Here is a 13,000-nt window from a genome sequence, read left to right as displayed (position 1 = left end):
CAACACACCTACAGCATATATAAATATACAACTCACACATTCACATTAAATATTGGCCAGGGACTTGACACACATACAACACATACATCTATCAATGTGCATGGAAAATACAATACCACCATGAAACAACCCTGCAATGGACACATACATCACACACATCACACCACTATGGAAGCATAATGTCATGCACAATAGAGAGAGAGACAAATAGACAAAATAGAGAAAGAGCACCATACCAACAATACCTGCACAGTTGGGATGGGAGAACCAGGAGCATACATGGAAGGAGGCTGCACTGGGACACATGTCATGTTGAACAGGCCCCTCAAACAATATGCACACAGGAAATGGCCCAACATGGATCTCAGGGACAAACAATACCAAAACCAATCGTCATGTACAGCTATAGAAGGAGAGGAAGAGCAAGTAAACATAGCAAATACAAATCCTACACCATGGGACTTACCTCTACACGAACTAGCTGCAAGGGACACAGACCTAAATGAACACATGCACACCCAAATGCAAAGCTTCCTAGCACAACTGAACACCCTCCATGTCTGCACTAACAAAACTCAAGAAAACACACCTAACATGTACACAATAGCCATATCAGGGGGACAAGCCTATCACCATTCCTGCCCACATTGGACAACACAAAAATAAATACTTGCCATACCAAACAGTACACAATGACATGAAACGAACATTGCATATACACAGACATACCTAACAAACAACATAAACCCTTCCCTTGGGGGACAGCAGCAGTGCACACAAACTCACATACTGCAGACTACAGCACACGGAGCAGCAAGCAGTCACAACACACACAACTAGAGGCACACAACCAAAGCCACTCAGGAACAACCTAAAACTAGGAAAGGAATTACAGGACAAAGGTATACCCAACAAAATCAAATCTTTGGGTTTAATGCCAACAACAATATGAGCAATAGCAATGTCAAAAGGCATTTTTTGTGAATTGCATTTAGGTAATCGCTATTTGAATGTATGAAACAACAGGAGCTTCATTTAGCGATTCCCAACAGCTTGCAAATCGACCTACCTCATTAATATTCATGAGTTAGGTCACAATTCACGACCCATTGTGAAGGGCTACAATCACAGGGATGGTGGCCTGCTGGGCTCAGCAGACCACAATGTCTGTGATTGCTTTTAAATAAAGCAATATTTTTTTTTAAAATGCAGCCCGTTTTCCTTAAAGGAAAACGTGATGCATTTGAAAAAGATTGTTTTTTTTTGTTTTTTCATTATTTAAGAGTTGGAAGTGGTCCGTGGGACCACTGCCTGCTCTTAAAAAATGTTTTTGCATGCACTCACATTTGTGAACGGGTTACCACCTACTTGCAGTAGGTTGTAAAATGTGAAGGTTTTGCGACCACATTTTGGTCACAAACCTTTCCTACATACCACTGTGATTCTGTATCAGGAAGGGACGCCCTTGACACACCCCTTCTTAATACCGAATCGGGATATAGTCGCAATTCCAATTTGCGATTTGGTAACAAGTTACTGAATTGCTCATTTGGATTCATACATACCAAAATGTATTTTTGCGATTGCAAACGGCCAGGTGGGTCGTTTGCAATGCCAAAAATGCATGCTAAATGTCCAAATCATGGCACAGTCTTTGTGCCCAAACTTGACTCCTAACTGCCATGTAACCTCCACAGTAAGGGGCATCAAGTGGGAAGGCAGGCACCTCAGAGATTATCTGGGGCTGGGGGTGATCAGATATAGGAGGGAGGGTTTGGGCTTGGGAGGGGGGCTCTTTTTTTGGGAGGGGTGGGCTTCTTCTTGGGGGAGGGGTATGGGTGCTTGCAGGGGGGCAGGAGATGTTCGGAATGGCCTTGGAGATGGTTGAGGACCTTTTGGGTGTGGGACATGGAGGGGGTAAGGTCTACCTCACAAAGGAGAAGCTTTTTGGACACACAGGGACGGTCATCAGAAGGGGGGGTCGGGATTTGAATGTTGAGGGAGTGGTTGTCTGACGTGTAGTTGTGGATGTCTTGGGTGCCTGCTTATGGGAGGTATGCTTGTGTGTGGTGGGTGTCTGTTGGGTGGGTTAGGCTTAGGAGGGTGGAGGTGCTGGTGGATGCTATGGTCGGTGGGTAGGTGGTTGAATGTCTGTTGGGGTGGTGACAGCAGGTTGGATGGATGTGCTGGATGTAAGTGTGCCAGTAGTTGTGGTGTCAGCGGGTGTGGTGTTTGGGGCGTATGTCTGTAAGTCTGCTGCATAGTGTCTGTGAGGAGGATGGGTGTGGTGACTGTATCTGTGACCAGTGTGGTGGTGTCTGTAGGTATGATTGATATTGTGTGTTTGATGCTGAGGGTGGGGGGGGTGCCAGGGAAAGTAGTGACTGTTGCTGTGTCTGCGGGTGTATGTTTGTGTGTGTGTGTGTACGAGTGGTGTGTCTTGTGGTACTTGTGTTTGTGTACACTACCTTTGTCGGTTGAGGTTGATGCCAGAGGATCCATTTGTTTGCTTTGGGTAGGTAGCAGAATGGGGATTTAGACTAGGAAGAGGGAGGTGGAGGGAGGCGAAAGGTGGGGAGTGACTGACTGCCATCAGTTTAGAGGCCAGAGCCTGAAAAGATCTCTGTAGGTCAGCTATTGCACCATGAATGCCTTCCAGGAATGCATTGGTCTGTTGGAGTTGACCTGCCAACCCCTGGATGACATTCACAATGGTGGACTGACCCACAGAGATACTTCTCATGAGGTCAATAGCCTCCTCACTTAGACCAGTAGGGCTAACAGGGGCTGGGGTGGAGGTGCCTGCGGCAAAGGAGATGCCCACCCTCTTAGGTGAATGAGCACGGCCAACTGGGTGGGGAGCAACAGGGAGGGTGGTGATAGAGCAGGGAGTCCGTCACCACTAGGGAGTGGCCACTGGAGTAGGAATCCGATGATGAGGATGTAGATCCTGTCTCACTGTGTCACTACCCTCACTCTCAAGGTCACTGGGTCCCTCTGTGTCGGTGGTATCTTGACCCAAGGCCCCGTGGCCAGATGCTTCCCCATTCAGCTGTGCAACGTCTCCTTCGCTTGCCGCTGCAAATGCTGCAAAAAGAAAGAGAAATAGGGTCACAAAATGGACCTGATACAACTTCAATCACAAATCTGAGTGACAAATTATACCATCAGGTCAAGTAGTCCCCAGCAAAAACTTATACATAAGTGGCACATACATGTGCCATAACATATGCTTGCATGCCATCTCTATTTCCCAAATTAACCCACAAGACTACTACAATTGCATGGATGGAGTCTGTCAAACCCCACAACCATACTACAACTAGGTGGCATCTCCATCCCAAATGCTGTGCCACATGCAGCAGTCTCCAGTTGTAACCAACAAAAGTATCCTATTGTAAAGTACACACCCATATTTCACACACAAGGTTGTGCACACATCCATTTTGCACTTTCATGCTGTAGCAACAATTTGAGAAGAAGCCAATGACATCCAACTAACTCTAATACAAAAAAACAATATCCTAGAGTATTGGAAATAGAAATACCCATGTCGTAATGGACACATGTCAACAATGCACAGATCTACAAATGACACCTGTCACAATAGAGTCTAGGAGGAACTATCAGTGTCACACAGAGAGGCCTTACACGTGTCAATGAAAGGAACACCATTGACATCAGCTTCAAGCTGTCGTGGAATAATGTCTCAAGGATACACACAACAAAGAATCAGTAAGCCCCAGGATAGTCACCATTAATGTCTGCCACCCATGACAATGACAACATCTGGGTGTGTCAGTATCACACATCTGTCCCTTGAATGTTGTAGTGACACAGAACTCACAACCAGAAATAGAAGGACTCCAACCTGTTTTCCAATAAGAAGCAACATCACTACCCACATCTTGGTCATGCCAAACATGGTAGCTATCTGTAGATGAATGCATGTACCCAAACACATGTGATTTGAATATCAATGCAAGACATTCCATGATACATGACAACAGCCAGGGAACAATCCTCAACCAATACACAAGTGCAGTAAACTCTTCAACATGATACCACATCAAAGGCAAAGATAAACAAAGATTGGTCCCACAATCTTTGGCCACCTGCCATATCCCTCATTGCAACAGCAGTTCTACATGTCAAGTGACATACTATGACGCATGAAGGTATCTGTCAGACAATTCACAATGCCAACACACTCCTGTCCGTGACACAACATGGAATGTACCACCATTGCAAATGTACCATTCCACTTACAGTTTTCCAAGCACATATATGTGAGAGGATACAGACATCTTACCATCAACATGGGGAGGACATGCCTGAAATTAATGTTTTCTAAAGGGAAATGAACACATGCTGACATGTAGGCACAATAAATACTGGCAACAGTCATGGGACATGATTCATGTCAATGGACATTGCCCACTTACAAAGGGAAAGTGGGTTGCTACATCTGCAAACAATTATCCAGGTAAGCCATGTCACACATATGATGGACACCAACACAGCACAGACTGTAGTGAGGCACCAGTACCCATCATATACTGAGGATAACTTTTGGATGTTAGATGTCTACATACACATATGCACAGGCAAATGGCAAAGGGAAGTGATACATAATACAATTACCTTTTTGTTTGGGATATTCAGGGGAAGTGATTTTTGTCTCACAAATAACACCCACTACAACAACAAATAGTACATGAATGAGGAGTAGACACAGCCATTTTTGGACCCTGCAGAGTAAGTGGTTTGTGAATTACTCCATGGTGTGTACTAGGTACCAGGTTCAGAAGGCAAGGTACAGAAGTAAGATACACATGACATGTCAACACCAATACTGTGTGACACATGGCTTGACCCCACACAATCCCCTGGCAATGGGACAAGCAGGAATTCTCTGTGTACACACCCCCTTGTGGCTGCTGTCTGCCCTCAAACTCCCATCCAGCTCCGGGTAGGCCACCCCCAGAATGCAGGCCATTGATGGGGTCATGGTCCAATGGGCACCCCGTCCACATTGGGAGGATGGCCTCAGTTGGGCCTCCACAATCTTCCAGGCCCAGCATCTCAGGTCCTCCCACCTCTTTCTACAGTGGGCGCTCTTCCGGCTGTGGACCCCTAGGGTCTGCACCTTCTTGACAATGGATCTACAAATCCCTTTCTTTTGATGGGCGTTGACCTGCATTGATGCCCAAACACAAGTAAGGAAATTATGTCCACAGATCACATACAAAATGACAGCCTCACATACATGTCAGTACACATTGTAGTGAACAATCTGCTTCACCCAAAATGCCCAGGTGGAGCACACACCAGTCACTAAGTACATGTACAAGACTACAAACATTTTCCAATCTGCAGACCAAACCACCACCCTGCTCAAGCCCTCCACTAACTAGGTTGGTCCACTGACATCTTGTGAGATGTACTCTGGCATTATGACAGAGATTTAAAAAAACATGGGACACATCACAACTCTGTGGTTTCCTATTCCACAGCGACTGCAGCTCCAGGGCCTTTACTACAAATATTGGCACACATGGGCACAATCTAGCCTGTGAGGACGGAATATATAATGAAATACAGGGAAAAAAGTGGACATAAGGTAGCTACCTGCTCCTCACTGCACCATAGAGCTGTTCACACCAGGGTAGTACCTCCGCCACCAGCTTCTCCAGCTCCTCCAGGGAGAAGGGAGGGCCCTTATCACCTGTTGGACGTGGCATGACTGCTCCCAGAGACAGTACACAGCAGCTCAGGTCATTGAGGTCTTGCTGGCAGCAGTGTCAGGAGTCAAGTGAGGGATTTTTCAGAACATGGCAGTCACGTCTGCCACTTACACAGCCATCACTGCCAGCAGACACAGCCATTGGCCCTAGACCGCCACTGACAACAACATTAGTCCATGGCTGTGTCTGCCACGGCTGCAACTGCTTACCACCAGGATGACTTTTGCCAGTGGTTCCTTTCCTAGTGTCCAGTGGAGTAGGTCAGACACCTGCCATTTTAAAAGCATTTTATGTTGTACTTGGCTAATAAAAAATGTGTCACAACTCCGAAAAATGGTCCAAACACCTTATAAGTGCTGGTCATGTGCTGTCTTGTATGTCCTTCTACTTTGACAGCATTTTTGTACATTGCGAGGCACATATGGCAAGTTTATTTTGCCCACAGACACCTCCCACCCATTCATTTTAAATTAGGGGTCTTATGTCACATTCTGAGTAGCATGTTTCATCTTGAAAATGGTTGCTGTTCAGGTAGATGATGTGTACACATTTGTGGTAAAGCAGTGGGGAAACACGTTACTTCTGTGTAATTGACAGTGGTAACTTGTACTGAGCATCATGTCATCAATCTTGCCATGCTTTGTCACAGTATGTCAATAATATGCTTTTTGTATGTTGCAAGAAATAAATTGGATGATGGCTACACTCCTACCCAGGTACCCTGGGAGAGGAAGGATCAGACATCCTCCTGTCTACAATCCATTGCCAGACCTTCAGGCCATGGAAGACAGACACCCATCCAGATGTACCATCTCAATAGGCAAAGAACTGTGAATCTCTGTCGTCAGTTGGAGCCAGATTTACTGCCTGCCATTTCTCATCCAAATAGCATACCACCCATTGTGCAAGTTATGGCAGTATATTAACATCTTGGGTTAACCAGGCCCTGGTTGATAATATCTTCAAATATGAGGGACTCCTGGAAGATTGGGGCATAAAAATGAGCAAACCAAGAAAGGAGCACTATCCGCATGTGCTGACCTGGAAAATTCAAGCCACACCATTCAGCGCCTTGAGAGGCACCCCAGTAGTAGAATCATTGACAATTGACAAGACGATCTCTGTACAGCTAATAAAGCAAGCTGGAAAGCCCCAAACGGAGAGTGCAAGAACGGACCATAACATCTTAGGCAGGTCGAACTGGGGCTGGCTCCCTACAGCTTTGAACAGCAACGTGAAAAGGTGCCTTTAACTATCTTGGTCCCCCTCAAAGTAATATAGATAATACGATTAAGGTCATCAGTTGGAATGTGGCTGGGATAGCCTCTCTCATTGTTAGCCCCACCATTGAGGACTTCTAATAAAACGCAGATATCCTCTGAACCACAAACCATTGCTGGCTTTGCAACCACTCATACCCCTGCAAAAAAGAAAAAATTGTTTAGAAGACACATGGGCGGCCTCGCAACATATGTCAATTTAGAAAGAGCAGTGAAAACAATCCCGGGGGAGAAATCAACCAACGAGGTTCATGTAATAACCATATACGGCTTTCCCCTGACAAAAAAAGCAACACCAATTGCAATCATAAATTCATACTTAAATCCTAACCGAGAAACTAAACAGACAAAGCTCAAGTCAATCCTGTCCACACTAAAGGATTATGCATATGAGTACCCGGAACATGAACTTTTAATCGCAGGTGATTTCAACACTCGACAACTCGGGCAGGGTGCAAGTCTTCCTGGAGATTCTCTGAGATCCGCCCTGGAGACCTCTTTTACAGAACACCAACTAAGATCTTCACATGTTAAAACAACGAGGCACGGCCCACCTATTCCAACATTTACAAATTTCTCTATATTAGATTATTGGGGTCATTCCAACCCTGGCGCTCGGTGTTAAAGCGGCGGTCAAACCGCCAACAGGCTGGCGGTAAAAAAAATGCAATTCCGACCCTGGCGGAAACCGCCAACAGAGACCGCCACTTTAACACACCGCCCGCCACGGCGGGACAAACAAACAGCGCGGCGGTCACCGCCAACAGACAGGCGGGAGACAATGTACCGCCCACCCTATCACAACCCACCAATCCGCCACCTTTTCCGGGGCGGTAGCCCCACCGATAAAAACACGGCGGAAACAGACATTTCAAATGGAAAACGCTCACCTCCATACACCCCACGAGGAATCTGGACAGCATGGAACCCGAACTACACATCCTACCAGCCATTGTCTTCCTGCTCCTCTACCAGGAGCACGAACGCCGGCGCAGAAGACAGCGGTGAGTACTGCACCTACGACACAGGGGAGGGGGAGGCAAAAAATTACAGGGACACACATATGCGACACACCCACCCTCACCCTCAACCACTACAACACACACATCAATGCATAGCAACACATCACAGTTACATGTACAAACCCCCCGGAAGAATGCAAAGGCAAAAGGAAATGATTATAAATATAGAATTATATTGTAAGACTGAGTATAAAATATATCACACATCTATAACTTCATATACATAAATTGTCCAGTCCGATATGTCCATCAGCCATTGTTCGTGGGCCACTGGGCCAAAACACATGGGCAAAGCCCACACAGGATACCTGCCTCCAACGAAGAGAACACTGCAGGGGCATCAGATAGGAAAACTACAGGCACCTCAGGGGGAAGGGAAGGGGGGGCACCTCAGCCTGATGAGTTCACAACACCAGATCCACGAGGGGCCTCCATGGCCACTGTGCCATCCTGGGGAGTGCAAAGCCACAGTCTCTCAAGTCTCTACAGTGGGTGGCTTGCCCACTGCCATATCCTGGGGAGTGCAAAGCCACAGTCTCTCAAGTCTCTACAGTGGGTGGGTTGCCCACTGCCATATCCTGGGGAGTGCAAAGCCACAGTCTCTCAAGTCTCTACAGTGGGTGGGTTGCCCACTATGCCATCCTGGGGAGTGCAAAGCCACAGTCTCTTAAGTCTCTACAGTGGGTGGTTTGCCCACTGTTCAATCCTGGGGAGTGCAAAGCCACAGTCTCTCAAGTGGATAACAGTCTCCACTGGTACTGGAGGGGGACTAGTGCCCAGAGTGCTTCGTGCAGCCCTGCCCGACACAGATGCGGGCCTGCCCCTTCCGCCAATGGGCCAGCGGTGCTTGAGATGAAGGGCCCAGTTCAGCGGTGCCCAGTTCAGCGGTGCTTGAGATGAAGGGCCCAGCGGAGTGGTGCTTGAGATGAAGGGCCCAGTGCAGCGGTTCTTGAGACGGCGGTGGCCAGCGGAGCGGTGCTTGAGATGAAGGGCCCAGTTCAGCGGTGCTTGAGATGAAGGGCCCAGTTCAGCGGTGCTTGAGACGGCGGTGCCCAGTGGAGCGTTGCTTGAGATGAAGGGCCCAGCAGAGCGGTGCTTGAGATGAAGGGCCCAGTTCAACGGTTCTTGAGACGGCGGTGCCCAGCGGAGCGGTGCTTGAGATGAAGGGCCCAGTTCAGCGGTGCTTGAGACAGCGGTGCCCAGTTCAGCGGTGCTTGAGATGAAGGGCCCAGCGGAGCGGTGCTTGAGATGAAGGGCCCAGTGCTGCGGTTCTTGAGACGGCGGTGCCCAGCGGAGCGGTGCTTGAGATGAAGGGCCCAGTTCAGCGGTGCTTGAGACGGTGGTGCCCAGTTCAGCGGTGCTTGAGACGGCGGTGCCCAGTTCAGCGGTGCTTGAGATGAAGGGCCCAGTTCAGCGGTGCTTGAGATGAAGGGCCCAGTTCAGCGGTGCTTGAGACGGCGGTGCCCAGTTCAGCGGTGCTTGAGACGGCGGTGCCCAGTTCAGCGGATGTGGTTGTAGGAGTGGGAAGTCTGGTGTCTTTGGGTGCAGGTGCTTGGGCTGGAGGCTGTCGTGAGGTGGATGGCTGTTGGGTGGGTGGCTGCCTGCGTTTGTGTAGTTTGGAGGAGGGGGTGACAGACACACTTGGAGAGGACACAGGGGACGTGTAAATGGTAGTGGGGGTGGTGACTGCACGTGTGCGGAGTGTTCTGGTGGGTGTGCTGGTGATGGACGTAGTGGCTGAAGATGTTGTGCATGCAAGTGTGAGTGGAGACGTCACAGGGAGGGAGGAGGGAGACGAGGAGGAGGGGGACACAGTGGAGGCAGTGGCTGTTGGTATGTCTGCATGTGGATGTTGCTTGTGTGAATGCTTGTGTGATGTGTGGTGCTTATGTCTGGATGAGCTTCCCTTGGGTGTTGAGGTGTGTGCAGGCTGGTCTGATGGTGTGTCTGGGATAGGCAGAGGTACAGGGGATTGGGTCTGGGTGGAGGAATTTGGAGGGGGGAGGCTAGAGACAGGGACAATTGCTGCCGTCAGTGCTGAGGCCAGAGCGTTGAACGATCGCTGATGGGCAGCCTGACCCGAATGAATGCCCTCCAGGTATGCATTACTCTGGTGCACCTCTCTTTGTACACCCTGGATGGCATTCAAAAGGGTAGACTGCCCAACAATGATGGTCCTTAGGAGGTCAATGACCTCCTCACTGAGGGCAGCAGGGGTGACAGGGGTAGGGCCTGAGGTGCCTGGGGCGAAGGAGATGCCCACCTTCCTGGGTGAGCGGGCAGGGGGCAAACGCTGAGGGGCTGCTGGGAGGGCGGTGCTGGTGTGCTGGGTGGCGGCTGTACCTGTTGTTGCGGGGGGCACGGATGTTGCCACCACCACAAGGGAGCTCCCTTCAGAGGACGAGTCACTGTCACTGACATCAGCACGAGTCCCCGCTGTGGAGCTCCCCTCGCCCTCCGTCTCACTGGTGAAATCCGAGTCAGTTGCATGGCCCGCCATGGCCATGTGAGATGCAGCTCCCTCGTGCTCCGATGCCACTTCTCCTCTGCCTGATGATGCTAATGCACACATGAACAGGAAGACCACAAAAAAGGGGGGGAGGAGAAATAAAGACATGTTGAGTGCATGGATTACCGCTACCGTTGGCGGACAAGACAGACACAGAAGCCCCCTGCACTACGCCGCGCACTTGGGGTCCACTACGCAATCCGTGGGACATGGCCTACAAGCCTATGGACGACAACTGCACACATAGATGACACAGGGCCATGGATACCTGTACTTGGCACCCTACAGAGGTGGGGGGCAGGGGCACAGGGCCATGCCTTACGGAGGGGCCTAGCCTACAGAAATCGCCCTGGCCTAGGGATACCCACAGCCCTCCTCCCCCACCCAGACACCTCCACTGTGCGCAAAGTCAGCAGAATGTATTTGTACTCACCCCCTTGTGTCTGCTGTGATGTCCTCACGCGCCCATCCAAATCAGGGTAGGCCACCGGCAGGATCCGGGACATCAGGGGGGTCAATTGACGACTGGCACCCCTCCTACGTTGGGAGGCCATCCCCAGCAGACCCTCCGCCGTCTTCCTGCTCCCGCGTCGGATGTCCTCCCACCTCTTCCGGCAATGGGTGCCCCGTCTGTTGTGGACCCCCAGGGTCCGGACGTCCTTGGCGATGGCACGCCAAATCGCGACTTTCTGGTGGGCGCTGACCTATGTGACATGTACAGGGAGAGAAAAATTGTCATCACCTTCTGCATGCTCGATGTGAGTGGCCCCCCATCCCCACCCTTGCCATGTGGCACATGCTCTCATCTGTCGTTTGATGCATGCCTCAATCGCTCCCCTCCCCACCATATTTCATCCATCCGACTCAACCCAGGCATTGCCCACAAAGCATGATCCCAGTATACTTACCTGTTGGTCTGGAGGACCGTAGAGTTGCGCATACTGGGGGAGGACCCCATCCACAAGTTTCTCCAACTCCTCCGCAGTGAAGGCAGGGGCCCTTTCCCCAGTCGCATGAGCCATTGTCTCTTCCAGACCGAGGTCACAGCAGCACTTGCAGTGTAGGTCCTCTCCTGTGGAAGATCAGGTATCGAGTGATTAAGCAGATAGAAAATGGCGGTCACGCCCGCGGCGGTGCGTACCGCGGCGGTGCGTTCCGCGACCGCCGGCGCACATCGTCATTGGCTCCTGAAACCCATAGGGTTCTCTGTTAACCAATGCGGCTTAGCACCGCTGTCTTCGACCGCCTACCGCCGCGGTGTGCCACGCCAGCTCATTGACCTCAAATCCCACTGTCGCACTTCACAGGTCAGGCAGCCGCCATTTCAAGGGCCCAAATGGCCTATTTACCAACTGCGTCACACATACCTAGGCCATGCACCAACACTCATACAAGCCATTCAATACATTGGGAATCGTGCTACGTGCAAGCTGTGGTTACGTACCTGTGGGTTGCTTGACTCTGTGCTCGCTGTTGTCCTTCATATGCACCGTCCGCTGGGACATGCGAGGAGATGGAGGAATCTTCCCGTGTACAGACCGCTGGTGGACCTGTCGACAATGGAGGAACGACATGTCATACTGAAATACAGGCTTGACCGAGCCACTATACAGGAACTGTGTGCCCAGCTGGAGCCAGACCTGATGTCACCCATCCGCCAACCCACAGGGATCCCCCCTCTAGTGCAGGTGCTGTCAGTACTCCATTTCTTAGCAAGTTGGTCATTTCAAACAACAGTGGCCATATCATCAGGGATGTACCAGACTATGTTTTCCAAGGTGTTGTCCTGAGTGTTGTCTGCCCTGCTGAAACACATGCAGAGCTACATTGTTTTCCCTGAGGTGGGGGATTTGCCTACAGTGAAGGGTGACTTCTATGCCCTTGGACATATCCCCAACATCATAGGTGCCATTGATGGGACACATGTTGCTTTGGTCCCCCACAGCAGGAGTGAACAGGTGTACAGGAACCGGAAGAGTTATCATTCGATGAATACAGATGGTGTGTTTGGCTGACCAGTACATCTCCCATGTTAATGCCAAGTTCCCTGGGTCAGTGCATGACGCCTACATCCTGCGGAATAGCAGCATCCCGTATGTGATGGGTCAACTCCAGAGGCACCGGGTGTGGCTATTAGGGGACTCTGGTTACCCCAACCTGTCCTGGCTACTGACCCCAGTGAGGAATCCCAGGACAAGGGCAGAGGAACGGTACAATGAGGCCCATGGGCGGACTAGGAGGGTGATCGAGCGAACCTTTGGCCTCCTGAAGGCCAGGTTCAGGTGCCTCCATATGACAGGTGGATCCCGAATGTACTCACCAAAGAAGGTGTGCCAGATCATCGTGGCCTGCTGTATGCTTCACAACCTGGGTTTGCGCCGCCAGGTGCCTTTTCTGCAGGAGGATGGTCCAGATGGTGGTGTTGTAGCAGCTGTGGAGCCT

General features: G+C 50.3%; 1 long non-coding RNA gene across 1 annotated transcript in view; it reads right to left on the bottom strand.

The window, feature by feature from the left end:
- Positions 1–13,000, bottom strand: part of LOC138297243 (uncharacterized) — a 440,690-nt gene that overhangs the window by 391,868 nt on the left and 35,822 nt on the right. The window lies entirely within an intron of this gene.

Source organism: Pleurodeles waltl, chromosome 5 (genome assembly GCF_031143425.1).
Source record: "Pleurodeles waltl isolate 20211129_DDA chromosome 5, aPleWal1.hap1.20221129, whole genome shotgun sequence".
NCBI classification, from domain to species: Eukaryota; Metazoa; Chordata; class Amphibia; order Caudata; family Salamandridae; genus Pleurodeles; species Pleurodeles waltl.
Note: the sequence above shows the minus strand (reverse complement) of the source record. Positions and strands in the feature narration are given on the sequence as shown.